Source organism: Ranitomeya imitator, chromosome 2 (genome assembly GCF_032444005.1).
Source record: "Ranitomeya imitator isolate aRanImi1 chromosome 2, aRanImi1.pri, whole genome shotgun sequence".
NCBI classification, from domain to species: domain Eukaryota; kingdom Metazoa; phylum Chordata; class Amphibia; order Anura; family Dendrobatidae; genus Ranitomeya; species Ranitomeya imitator.
Genome location: NC_091283.1, coordinates 138,107,966 through 138,120,980, shown reverse-complemented (window position 1 = coordinate 138,120,980; position 13,015 = coordinate 138,107,966). Strand labels below are relative to the sequence as shown.

At 41.0% G+C, this 13,015-nt stretch overlaps 1 long non-coding RNA gene across 1 annotated transcript in view; it reads left to right on the top strand.

The window, feature by feature from the left end:
- Positions 1-12,589, top strand: part of LOC138667249 (uncharacterized) — a 77,231-nt gene extending 64,642 nt beyond the window's left edge. Inside the window, exon 3 of the long non-coding RNA XR_011318671.1 lies at positions 11,241-12,589. This is a non-coding gene — a long non-coding RNA (uncharacterized lncRNA). The remainder of the gene's footprint in view (positions 1-11,240) is intronic.
- Positions 12,590-13,015: the final 426 nt, after the last annotated feature.

The following is a 13,015-nucleotide window of genomic DNA, read 5'->3' as shown; positions in this document are numbered from 1 at the left end:
CCATGTATCGTGAGATTTTGAGTGAAAACCTCCTTCCATCAGCAAGGGCATTGAAGATGAAACGTGGCTGGGTCTTTCAACATGACAATGATCCAAAGCACACCGCCAGGGCAACGAAGGAGTGGCTTCGTAAGAAGCATTTCAAGGTCCTGGAGTGGCCTAGCCAGTCTCCAGATCTCAACCCTATAGAAAACCTTTGGAGGGAGTTGAAAGTCCGTGTTGCCAAGTGAAAAGCCAAAAACATCACTGCTCTAGAGGAGATCTGCATGGAGGAATGGGCCAACATACCAACAACAGTGTGTGGCAACCTTGTGAAGACTTACAGAAAACGTTTGACCTCTGTCATTGCCAACAAAGGATATATTACAAAGAATGGAGATGAAATTTTATTTCTGACCAAATACTTATTTTCCACCATAATATGCAAATAAATTGTTAAAAAAACAGACAATGTGATTTTCTGGATTTTTTTTTCTCAGTTTGTCTCCCATAGTTGAGGTCTACCTATGATGTAAATTACAGACGCCTCTCATCTTTTTAAGTGGTGGAACTTGCACTATTGCTGACTGACTAAATACTTTTTTGCCCCACTGTATTAGGGCAACGCACAGGGAACCAAAAATAAAGGGACAAATAAACATATAATCAGAAGAGGGGGGAAGTCATTCCGGACATAAATATCCCATCTCATCGCATCCAGTATGCGGGGAATAGTGCATAACAAAGGCTGCCACATCGCACATGCGCGCGCGTAAATGTGGCCAATATGGAGAAAGGTAAGGACATTAGAAAAATGAATTAACACCGTGCTACGTGTAAGAGAGAACTAAATATATGATACAAATAAGTGTACATGATCACCATCACATAGCTATATAGCAACGGTGATCATATTCTAACTTAGTGTATAAGAATCTAATATGGATATCTTACTAGGCTCCTCCCACTATTATACATATCTAGAACCACCAAAAATAAGCTAGATAGGGGGAGCAAAGTGCCATTGTGCACAAAATAATACATATTTAGTGGGACAATAAGCACCAACCATAAATAACCCAAATACAGAAGAGGTGGAATAACCACTCTTATATATAGAGCATGCTAATATAACACAACACTTCGTAATTATAGAAAACAGAAAAAGACAAGAAATATCACATAATATACAAAAAAATATATATAATGAACAAAAAAAAAAAAAAAAAAAAAAAAAAAAAGCCACAAGTAGCACAGAAGACTTGTCCAATTTCATTCCAGAAGCCGATCTTGAAAGATGACCATATAGTATCACGCTCACGGTGCCTCCTGGTGCCAAACCGACAAACTCTCAGAGGTAGTTTACAGACGAGAATGTAAAAGTGAAACACAAATACAGAAACTGGAAAATGAAAAACACACATAATTAAAATCCAGAACCAATTACAAAAGACCATATTCTGACCATAGTATGCTAAAGGAAAGATGAAAAGCTAAGCTGTTCATTTAGACCATGTGGGGTCATCGTTCCTAGGGTTGTTATCCAGCGGCATTCGAGTTGTGCCAGAATGCGTTTGGAATCACCCCCTCTGATCCCACATCTCACATGGTCGATGCCAAAAATCCTCAAATCCTTGGGGTTACAGTTGTGGTGCAGCCTGAAATGGCGGGGTATAGTTTTTAAGGTTGCGATGTCATCAACTCTGCCAGCCGCCATGATGTCCCTTATATGCTCTCTTGTTCTAATCCTTAGTTCACGTGAAGTGAGGCCTACATATGCCAGGTTACACGAGCATTTAGCCATATACACCACAAATGTGGTGCTACAGCTGATGTAATTAGTGATTTTAAATTCTTTCAGGCCATCGGCAGAGGTAAATGACATGGCCCGTATATGGTTCCGGCACGCCAGGCAATCACCACAAGGATAGAAGCCCCATCTTGGTTTGCCTGTTCCAAAAATGGTCGAGGTCTTAGTTGTATAATGGCTTCTGACCAACATATTTCTCAGATTCTTCCCTCTTCTAGCCGTCATCAGTGGTTGATCTGAGAGATATTTTGTGAGTGTGGGGTCAGTTTTTAATATAGACCAATGTCTACTCAAGATTTTTCTCATTAATCCCCATTGATGGTTGAATGTTGATATATAACGGACTTTACCGTCCTCCTCCTTCCTACTCTTTTGGGACTGAGACAACAGGTCACATCTCCTCCGGCTTCTGGCTCGACCCAAACCTCGTCTGATACTCCTATTACTATATCCACGTATGCGGAATCTCTCCCCAAGGTCCACAGATTGTCTGTCAAATGCCTCCTCTGTAGAGCAAATTCTGCTGCTGCAGAGACAGGCACTGGCACATGGGTAAGAGAAGCGGCGGATTTGGCATTTATATTTATCTTCTGGTCCCGTAGGTTATACAGTGTGTAGTGAATCATGTTCCCCAGCTTGGGAGTAAGTTTCATACTTGTTAAGCACTTTAGATTGCACTAAGCACTTTTCTCAGTATACGCTGTACCATATATTATACGGGTTATCTGCTTTATCTTCCCCGAGTGTTACTACAGTTGTCCTGTTTTCTCTGTATAAGCATCATGTCTGAAGTCTGTGTCATTTTTATGTAGTTATGTTTTGTTATTGTTTATTTTTTGTATTATTAATAAAATTACTGAATTTTTATTAGAGTGTATTGGACTCTGTACTCCATGGAGTTTTTGTAGGATATATCTCGGCAATCTTGTTTGATGGTTCCCCAATGGGGTTATTATTCGTTTCTGTAATCATGACTTTTGTGTTGTATATACTTTTGTTTATTTTGACTGTGTTTTGTTTATGTTTATTTTCTGTATTTTGTTCCTTTATGCTTTGGATATCACTCTCTTTGTATTTATTTTCCTTTAGCACACTGATGAAGGTCCAGTTACGACCAAAATGTTTGTGTTTACTGTATGTATAATAAACCCCCCAATTTTGCATCACAACACGTCCGGAGTGTGCCAGTCACTTGTTATGTACCGCAGTTTCGGCTGCTTTGTCTGAATTAGCATGCTTTTCTATACGTAGCTTAACATTAAGGGCATGCCATTCCCTTTCACCTTTGTGCCGAGTAAATGTCACTTGGTCACCAGGATACAAGTCACGGTATGGGTGTTCCTTTTTGCAAAATAGGACTCCACATCCTTGCGGTTCAAAAACTGTTCGGTAGGTACTCTAGGTTCCCGAATAAATCCCTATCCTCTATCCAGGTTAAATGAGAATACAATCCTTTGTCTGACTGGACACCTATCTGCGGGTCTGGCTCTGCGGGTCTGGGCTTTGGCCTGCATATTGCGCTGTTCCATAGCCTCCCACTGAGCTCTGCACTTTTTCTTTTCTGCCTCCAATTTAAGTATTTACTGCTGGAAAAACTCTTCCCTGTTAACAATCTCCACTTGATTAGCTCCCGCTTGTGCCTCCTCTGGGAATCCCATAAGATCTATCTCTGGGTGCCTCCAGTATATTGCCTCCTCCTTCCTGCATAACTCCAGGGACAAGGGTTTGGGTACTATTGGTTATTTCAGGGCATCCCCCAGGTCTGTCATGCGGTCCCAGGTTACTGCTGTGACCACCTGGGCGAGCGTTAGGGTTGGTCCCACCAGGGTCTTGTCCACTACTGGGGCAGTGTGCATACCTGCGTTTCCGATGCTGGTCTCCTCCGCTTGCTCTGCTGGGGTCATGGGCGCTGGTGACAGGGTCTGTTTCCTAGGTGTCATCATTCTCTTCAGTAGCGACTTCTTCCACGCGGTCACTGCTGCCAGCTGAGACTACAGGAGTTGTCGAGCCAGCTTCTCCATATCAGCGCCGAGGAGCTTCAGATCCAATGCTGTCATCTGCTCCGGGGTTTCTTCTGGACAACCGGCGAAGTCCACTCCTTTTTCAGTAGGTGGCTCTCCACTGTCATCTGCCATAGCGTGTACTGGGTAGTGTTCATCCATCTCTGCTGCAAAACAAAGAGAATTGGACGCACTGCCATATACTATATAAACAGATCCCTGAGGGTGCTGTAGCAGTAATAAAAACTATACTGGTAAACCGAAGAAGAAAAGCATTACTGCAATAGGTCGCACACCTTCAAACAATAAACAACAATATGCATAAAATACAAGCTGATTTTATTGACAGATCAAAAAGAACACACCACAGACAATAAAAAACATAATTAAAAACATATAAGCACCATCAAAAACACACAGGAAAAACGGACCATAGCTCAGTGTGATAAAGTGACCCAAAATTAACCTAATGGCTCATGGGGTATAGTGCAAAAATATATTCATATAGGGACAGTGCCAAAATGGTTCGCAAGGATACACACACGTTGCCGAGCAAACAAGACAGTAATAGGCACAAAAAATTGTCCCAAGAAGTGGTAAATAAAGGCGAGCGAAAAAGACAGGCTAATGGGTCACCTATATGTGATAATACCACTGGGTCACAGAAGATAAACAGGAGAGAGACAACCTCCCATATAAATACAACCTGGTGAAGTGATGCCCCATCTCTGCTGCACGTTTTCCCACGCGTTCCTCCTTCTCTCCCTTTTGTGGGTGATCCTTGCTCCACTTTACCACCAGCCATCTCTGGGGTGGATCCATCCTCCTGACGGACATGTTCTTTTTGCATTAAAGTTTCTGTAGTGGGCGGGTCCAGTCTTCGCACCCGTCCTCAGGCTCCACCCGTGGAGCAACAATGGCGGCCATTAAAACGATCTAACATACAATTTTGTCTAACTGCTCCACTCCTGGTCAGGAACTGCAGAACCTCTCATCTGCATGGATCCAGCTCTCCTCTCCAACTCCTCTCTCTCTCTCTAACTACTCTCTAACTCCTCCATCTTTCTAGCTACTCTCTAACACCACAGTAACAACCGGCTTCCTGGGGTATTACCCTTACACTCCAAAGAAAAGAGAGGACCCCGCTGACCATAAGAGCTTACAGTCTACAGGAGACAGAGGAGACAGAGGACCCCACTGACCATAGGAGTGTACACTCTACAGGAAACAGAGGACCCCACTGACCATAGGAGCTTACACTCTACAGGAGACAGAGGACCCTACTGACCATAAGAGCTTACACTCTACAGGAGACAGAGGGCCCTACTGACCATAAGAGCTTACACTCTACAGGAGAGAGAGGACCCCACTGACCATAAGAGCTTATGCTCTGCAGTAGAGGGAGGATCCCACTGACCATAAGAGCTTATGCTCTACAGGAGACAGAGGATGCCCACTAACCATAAGAGCTTACACTCTACAGGAGACAGAGGATCCCAATGACCATAAGAGCTTACACTCTACAGAACAGAGAGGACTCCGCTGACCATAAGACCCTACACTCTACAGGAGAGAGAGAGGACCCAACTAACCTTAAGAGCTCACACTATACAGGAGTGAGAGACAACTCCGCTGACTATAAGAGCTTACATTCTACAGGAGACAGATGACCCCACTGACCATAAGAGCTTACACTCTACAGGAGAGAGGGGACCCCACTGACCGTAAGAGCTTACACTCTACAGGAGAGAGGGGACCCCACTGACCATAAGAGCTTACACTCTACAGGAGAGAGGGGACCCCACTGAGCATAAGATCTTACACTCTACAGCAGAGAGAGGACCCCAATGACCATAAGAGCTTACACTCTACAGGAGAGAGAGGACCCTGCTGACCATAAGAGCTTACACTCTTCAGGGGGAAAAGGACCCCACTGACCATAAGAGCGTACACTCTACAGGAGAGAGGGGACCCCACTGACCGTAAGAGCTTACACTCTACAGGAGAGAGGGGACCCCACTGACCATAAGAGCTTACACTCTACAGGAGAGAGAGAGAGAGGACCACACTGACCATAAGAGCTTAAATTTTACAGGAGAGAGAGGAACACTGCGCCGCTCACAACTAACATACTACCAGGTCCCTCCCCAAAATGGTGATTTATGCCTCAGCTAGGCATCAGACCTTACATGACAGCTTTCATGCTCCCTTTGGGATTCCTTTGCCTACACTCTCTCTATATGTTATTTTCCTGTGGAAAAGCGACTTTATGATTAAGATCCAGGAGGATCAAAACGTCAAACTCCTTTTTTTGTGTGTGTTCTTGCTCTACTTCATATTTGATGGTATATCAATAAATAACTTCTTTTTGGATATATTCAAGAGAGTGTGCGGTGAATACTAACTCTTACACTCTACAGTAGACAGAGGACCCCACTGACCATAAGAGCTTCCACTATACAGGAGGAGGACCCCACTGATCATAAGAGCTTACACTCTACAGGAAAGAGGACCCCACTGATCATTAGAGCTTACACTCTACAGGAGAGAGACTTACCCAGTGACTCTGGAAAAGGAAAATGAACGTACAAACAGTGCTCTGCTGGGAACTGCTGATCTGTAATGACCCAGGTACCGAGCACCACTGTAAAAGGGATGATAATCTGTAAGATATCATAGCTGCAGGACATTATGGGGAGGCTCACAATGCAAAATGACATTAGCCTGCCCTCTGATGCTTCAGCAATGTGGGAAATTGTGCAAGACAAGTGTTTATTTTTTTTTTACCACAAATTAAATTTTGAATTGTTCGAAATTCGCGTGAAACCACACATTTCAGGAAATTTGATTCAAGCTCGATCCTCTGTAGATCAATCCACTCTTCTATAGTTTCCAACTTGTAACACTATTATGGCCACAACTGACAATATACAGTGCCTTGTGAAAGTATTCGGCTCATCACCCTGAACACACCATCCCCACTGTCAAACATGGTGGTGGCAGCATCATGGTTTGGGCCTGCTTTTCTTCAGCAGGGACACGGAGGATGGTTAAAATTAATGGGAAGATGAATGGAGCCAAATACAAGACCATTCTTGAAGAAAACCTGTTGGAGTTTGCAAAAGACCTGAGACTGGGAAGGAGATTTGTCTTCCTACATTGTCAAGACAATGATCCCAGACATAAAGCAAAATCTACAATGGAATGATTCACAAATAGATGTATCCAGGTGTTAGAATGGCCAAGGCAAAGTCCAAACCTCAATCCAATCGATAATCTGTGGAAAGAGCTGAAAACTGCTGTTCACAAACGATTTCCATCAAACCTCACCGAGCTCAAGCTGTTTGCCAAGGAAGAATGGGCAAGAATTTCAGTCACTTGATGTACAAAACTGATAGAGACATACCCCAAGTGACTTGCAGCTGTAATCGCAGCAAAAGGTGGTGCAACAAAGTATTAAGTTAAAGGGGCCGAATAATATTGCACGCCACAATTTTCAGTTTTTGAATTTCCACAAAAATTTAAAATAAGCAATAAATTTCATTCAACTTCACAATTGTGTTCCACTTGTTGTTGATTCTTCCCCAAAAATTTACATTTGGCATCTTTATGTTTGAAACATGATATGTGGGAAAAGGTTGAAAAGTTCCAGAGAGCCGAATACTTTTGTAAGGCACTGTAGCACAACTGAAACAGATTGGTCATTATACTCTGCAATGATTAGCAGTTGAGGCCCATTTAGACATTCTGATAATTAGGAATGAGCGTTTGTGGATTATCAACTTGTGTAAACATGTTGACAATCACCATTACACAAGGAAAACATTCTATCATCTGGTAATTGCTCCATCCATGCCAACGTTAACATCATCCTGTGCAAATAAAATCATTATGTGTTGCTGATATTGGTGATATGTATCCCGTGAGCACAGAGAATCGAATTAACTATTGTTCTGTCCATGGAGACTTCTGGATGGCCAGATCAGACCATTAAACAACCATTGCTTGTACACAGACAACCAGCAGTCTTTTGTCAGCCATGGTTGGCATGGGCAAACTGACTTCTAGTCTGTTGGGCATGATCACAAATTCAAGTAGTCCTTGTTGGACCGCAGAAATAAGCCCCTCGGTGATGGCACAGATGCGATATCTCATCCAGTTTAGCCACGCATACTTTGAATGTGATAGAGTCAGGATCAGTCTTTCAATATATCTTCCACACTGATGTCTCTAAAATCTCAGTGGATTGACACAAGACCTAATTACATCAAGATGTACGATCTGTGACAGCAAGGATCACTCAGTCCATCTGCTTCAGTCTGTGAATGTCACTCGTCTGAGCCTTTGGTTTCTGACACCTGAGTCATTAGGTTACAAGACTCTCTCGGACCAATTGTGTGCCAGGACTGCTGTTCTAGTTCATTGGCCAGGGCTTTGAGATGGAAGTACAGAGTCACATCAGTGGCTGCTGCTTGTGGGGCATGTTTTGTGAATGACAGATTTGGGAGGTCAGGGGGCAGCCAGTGACCCGGGCAGTATGCTGCCCCGTGATATGGAAGGCTGGCCACATTCACAAGGACTTATTGAATCTGAAATCACGGTGTGTTACTCCACATTACAGGAGTTTATCGTATCACCAAGTGTCTAGAGAACAGTTGACAGTTATTCAGTTTTTTGCTTGCAATTATATATAATATGAAGAGAAATGTTCCAACATAAAAAAAACTAAGATACATCAAAATGAATTAAAACCTGAGAAAAATGTTGGATAAAAAAATGCACGTGACATAAATATTTGCACAGCCATCATAAGACATTCAAGGTTTGAAACATTGGTGCAACCAACATGAATTTCTTAGATTTTCATGCCGGAGTCTTCACATAATCCCCATTTTCAACTATCAACAGGATCAGTAATAAGTGTTTGAGTCCTGGGGTCCGACTGTCCCCATTGATCACATGCAGGGCGATCCCCAGTCCTCGTCTATGCCAATCACGCGGTAGTGTGCATACATGACCAACACTCACATCACTGTTTATGGGACTGACAAGAGAATACTACCGCAAGTACTGAATTTGGCTATATCCGTAACCCCTTTCATGCAGGATAATCTGAGACCTCAATTCTAATGATTGGAAGGGTCTGAACCCCCATTGATCACAATCTTATCTATTGCGTGAATAGGTGAAAAGTTGGGGAAACTCCTTTAATGAGAAATTTACTACGAAGCCTCTATGAATAGGAACAGTCCTTTTTCTCCAGGTTTCCTCAGGAGGTAGGGCTGCAGGCAATTGCAAATTCTTCATTGTTGCCCTGGAAATCCACCAGCAGACCTCATGCTGATCGTATTGTCATCCTGTAGCCTGTGAATGTGACACAATATATAATGACATCCCAATGCAGATAGCATGCAGCCTACTGATAGCGAAGCTGCAGGACATCTCTGTCTCCCGGACACCTGCTGTATTATTGAAATACTCCTACTGCTACAGATAGTGATTCCGTAATATTCAATTATCAGTTTATTGTTTGTTTCTTCTTTTCATTTACTTTTCCTATATTGAGTATGATCGGGTTGGATGGAAAACTCATGGTCATCCCTGTAGATAGCCAAGGGTATTTATTATTATTATTATTATTATTATTATTATTATTAATTTATGTAGCACCATTGAATCCATGGTGCTGGTATCTTTACAATTATGTTGTAACATGTACTTTTAGCATTTTCAAGAGTTTTTAACAATATTGTTCTGAATTTTAAGAGGAATATTGGCATGTGTGGGGGTTACTTTTACTCCATGCACAATGAGATATGTCATCAGATTACACAGTACAAGCTGCATACCTTCATATAAAGATATCTGACGAGGCTGGTGGTACAGTTTGAATCATAAAATGCTCATTTTACTATCAGGACTATACGGCCATTTTGACATTGATTTTCAAAGTACAGCAGCCTCATCAGGTCAAATATATCTATTTAATATTGTATGCAGTAGTATTACAAAATGTGGTGACAGATCCACTTTAAGTTACTAATCCAGGAGTTATATACTCTAACATTATACAGGCCGGTACTATTCATAGGTAATACTCAAACATCTAGTTGATGTCGTTCACTGAGGAAGTGGTAAATGAAACGAGCGTCGGGGTACGTGGCAGCAAGAATTTGCTATTTATTTACTAAGATTTTTTTTTACATGCACCTAATGAAATGTAATTCTTGATTTACCTTTGATTTATTTAGTCAGACCAATCAATATTTATTATCAGTGCAGGTCTGTATTATACACATCTGATTATTGTAGGTATAGTATTTGACAATATAGTCAATGCTATATACTTGCACTTTATTTATATATATATATATATATATAATTTGATATCAGTTATATATTTGATTCAACTTTTTCCAATGTATTTAATTTTTTATATGAATTAATTATGTATTTATTCATCTAATTTTTGCATTTTTGGGGGTATATTAAACTGTCGTTGTTTTTTATCATTTATATTTAATTAGGTGCACACAATACTGGTTTGGTGTGTGCAATTATTATTATTATTACTATTATGAATAAAAATAATAATTGTTGCATTCATTTTCCTGAAATCACTTGGTGACCTCTCGTTCCTCTTTGCCATCCATGTTTTTAATCATGTCTTGGTGTTATGTTGTTTTTAGTCTCTTCTTGTATGATTAAAATCATGATTATTGAGTAATATTGTTTTAGTATAGTATTGTTTGATTTATTTTTTACATGGAGAATTTGGCATTTTCTTAAAGTACCACTCCAGCGGTTTTTTTTTTATTGCACCGTTGGATTGATGCTTTACATGGAAGTCTCCTGCCCTCAGACTGATACTCACCTTCTGGCATTTTCATCTGTTTTTGCCACTGCTCCTGTCGGTCTTCGGCGAAAAGTGACCTGCCGCAGGGGAACCAGATTGGCACCGAAAAAACTGAAGACGCCAGAGATTGAGTATATGACCAAGGTAGGGGGCTTAGAGTTAACGCCACTCCAGCGCTGAAAAAAAACAGTGTTGGAGCAGTGCGTTAAACATCTAGTTGTATGTCTGAAACTATAGAGCCTCAGTATTCTTATATGTGAACTATTCAGGACTTATTTGAAACAGCTTAAAGCTGTAAGACAATAGCAATTATAGATGGCCTATTGTGGCATATCATTGTCAATATGTGTACTGATTTTAGTAAAAAAAAAAATAACACTTCATTGCTTTGCTTTTAGAGTCGAAAAATGTACACCGGTAGATATTGTAAGCAAAATATCATTTCACACCACAAAAATACACAAAATGCTCTTTTAGGCCACATAATGTAATGGTATGAAAACATAGCTAATCTTGTGATTGGGTATTATGCCATTAGGATACTATTTTATGCCAAAAAATTATTTTGTTTTTTGTTATTTTTTTATCCTTAAAGATGGCTCTGAAAAGCGTAGAAATACAAGACCTTACTCTTTACCGGTGAAGATTTGTTTGTTCCAGTAGCGCAGCCCATACATCGTGATTTATCCACCTGGATCAAGAATTATTTTATGGCAGAGAATCTCAAAAAATATCATACTGCTCTGCAATCGCTGAAGATTTATCTCATGCAGCTCCTGGAAAATGTATAAAAAGGTTACAATCACTAAATAAATAAATGCTATTGGTACTAACTTTACATATCCTATGACCTAAGCAATTAAGAAAATTTTTTATGCAGTATATATGAATTACAGTTTGCATCTTGTCGTTTAACAATTTTTCCCTTAGGCCAACTCATTCTGGTTATTTCCATGTATTAACGGTTATGCTTTGGAGAAAAATGACAGCTGACGAGCGTCGTTATTTCGGCCCTCGATAATACGGCTGGAGGGTAATTTCGTTCAGGCTGGGGAGGTAAAGCAAGGAACCTCTTTGATATTGGCATTTCCTGCATGTATAAATCTCATCTCATAATCATGTCTCTGTAATAATTGCAATCTGAGATGAAATCAGTAACATACTGCAGAGCAGATTTCTTTTTCCAGGTTACTGTTATCAGTTTACCTTTATCTCTAGTTTATGTTTAGAATTATTTTCTCCAGAATGAATGACCTGAATGTAGCAAAGTCTCCTAAGCTCAGCTTTGGTTCTTATCTTGGACCTCCGTTTTCCATTCAGTCACCTCATTATAGTAAGAACGCTGTCCAAGTGCTCAGTTAAACATTTTTCTTGGATTGACCTCTTATCCCGCATATCCTTAGCGTTTCTCGTAAGACACCCCATTTATTTACAAACAGAGCTCCCTTGTTACCAATGTGGCCCTTTTATCTGCCAACAGCTTCCCTCTGAACCGGTGTCTCTGACTGATCATAATCTATTACAGCCGCGACATCTGAAAGGGGGCAAGCTGCACAGATCCTGAGCGGCCATCATCTGCCTGAGCTGACATACAACAGCACCCGATCCCAATTCATTACCCATCACTCTCATGTTGCTAGGGTTGGTGTGGTGGACGCTGTTCTCTGGCCCACATGTGGACCTAAGACATGATTCATTTATTAAACGCACTATGGATAATCTCAGAAAAGTCTTTCATCTGTTATTTTCCCTTAATCTTGCATCTACTCCAACATATTGCTCATATTTCTAAATTAATTGATACCCCCTCTAGGAAATCTGGACGTATAATGGACATCTACTTATCTCAAATACAAAAAGAGGCTCCATAGAATAAATCGCTTATAGACACCTAGTCTAATGCTTAGGACTAGGGTCACACCAGCGCATATTCACTCATCCGAGAGAATCGGGACAATTATGTTAATCACACTCTGATCTAACTCTGATCAGAGTGTGATCATAGTGTAATCCATTCTGATGAGAAGAAGATGGAAAAATTCGACTACAGCCCAATATTTTCAACTGACTCATTGACTTGCATGACCAAGTGCCATCTGATAATTTAATGGAACTGTGCGTGCTTGGCTAGCTTATCGGCCACTGGGAAGACAGAGTGAAATAACGCCAGGGGGCATGCTTCAGAAGATAAAAGTGTGTTTGTCATGATATGTACTTTTGCCCTGTCCTGTATTTGAATAATATGCCATTTGATGTATGTAACTGTTCTCTGGTTTCTATTAGCTGTAATTTATGTATTTTCTTGGCTGGGAGTTCACCTGTAACAATGTCTCCTTCCCCCAATACTTGCAGCCCTAAGCTCTAATGTAA